Below are 989 nucleotides of genomic sequence, written 5' to 3' on the forward strand. Positions count from 1 at the left end.
ATGACGTCGATGATGCCCGTCACGTTGGAGAACGACATTCCCCTCGCGGCAGGTGAAGCTACCCATCTCTAGTGTAAGAATGTGACATAACCGGAAGGCCGTCGAGATCCAGATCTGGGCAAACAAATCTATACATGCACCCAATGAATACCATAGCATAAACTACCGGTTGGGGTCTCACCTGGGGGCTTCTCTTCTCTACATTCTTTATATATAAAAAATATATCGGATTTACCACATTTTCCCCCTGGGTTTCCTTGGCTGCCTACGCCTATTTCTGTCTATATACACACACAAACACACACACACGCACACACACATATATTTATTTTATATATATAAATAGACACACACATATATATATATATATATATATATATATATATATATATATATATATATATATATATATGTATATATGTGTGTCTATTTATATATATTTCCTTACTATATTATTCTGCGAAAGCCTAGCGAGTGTCTCGGTTCTGGCAGCCTTGATGCCTAGGTAGCATAAGAAGACTTCCCGGCAGTTACCCGCTCATGACAGGCTCTAGACGCAAGAGTCACGCCCCGGGGGTTGAAAAGAAGGTCCCCTTCTCCCCGTGTAGTCAGAGTGGCGCTGGCTACCACCCTCAAGCGTCAGATACACTTCTAGTAAATATAAATAGCCTAGAAAGTGAAGGAGAACACAGTCGCCCAGATAGCCGAATTGGTAAGGCATTCGACATGTAATCGAAAGGCGTGGGTTCGGTCCCCACTCTGGGCGCGTGTTTTTCTTTCTTTCTTCCTTCTGTATATTAAAAAAAAATGTTTACTTCATTAACCGTAGTGAAAAAGAAAAGAGCCTAACCACACCCCTATGCCTCCTTTGGCGTTGTAGACTGCTGCCATATCTTTCTGTATTTCCTCAACGAGCCCCTCATTTCCTTACTATATATATATATATATATATATATATATATATATATATATATATATATATATAGGTG

General features: G+C 40.0%; 1 non-coding gene across 1 annotated transcript; it reads left to right on the plus strand.

Moving 5' to 3' along the window:
• The first annotated feature begins 694 nt into the window (after positions 1-694).
• On the plus strand, positions 695-766 carry Trnat-ugu (transfer RNA threonine (anticodon UGU)). The gene has a single exon. It is a non-coding gene; the product is annotated as a tRNA-Thr (tRNA).
• Positions 767-989: the final 223 nt, after the last annotated feature.

This window comes from Haemaphysalis longicornis, unplaced genomic scaffold (assembly GCF_048455015.1).
Source record: "Haemaphysalis longicornis isolate Haplotype H1 unplaced genomic scaffold, Haemaphysalis longicornis Haplotype H1 scaffold_8, whole genome shotgun sequence".
Taxonomy (NCBI): domain Eukaryota; kingdom Metazoa; phylum Arthropoda; class Arachnida; order Ixodida; family Ixodidae; genus Haemaphysalis; species Haemaphysalis longicornis.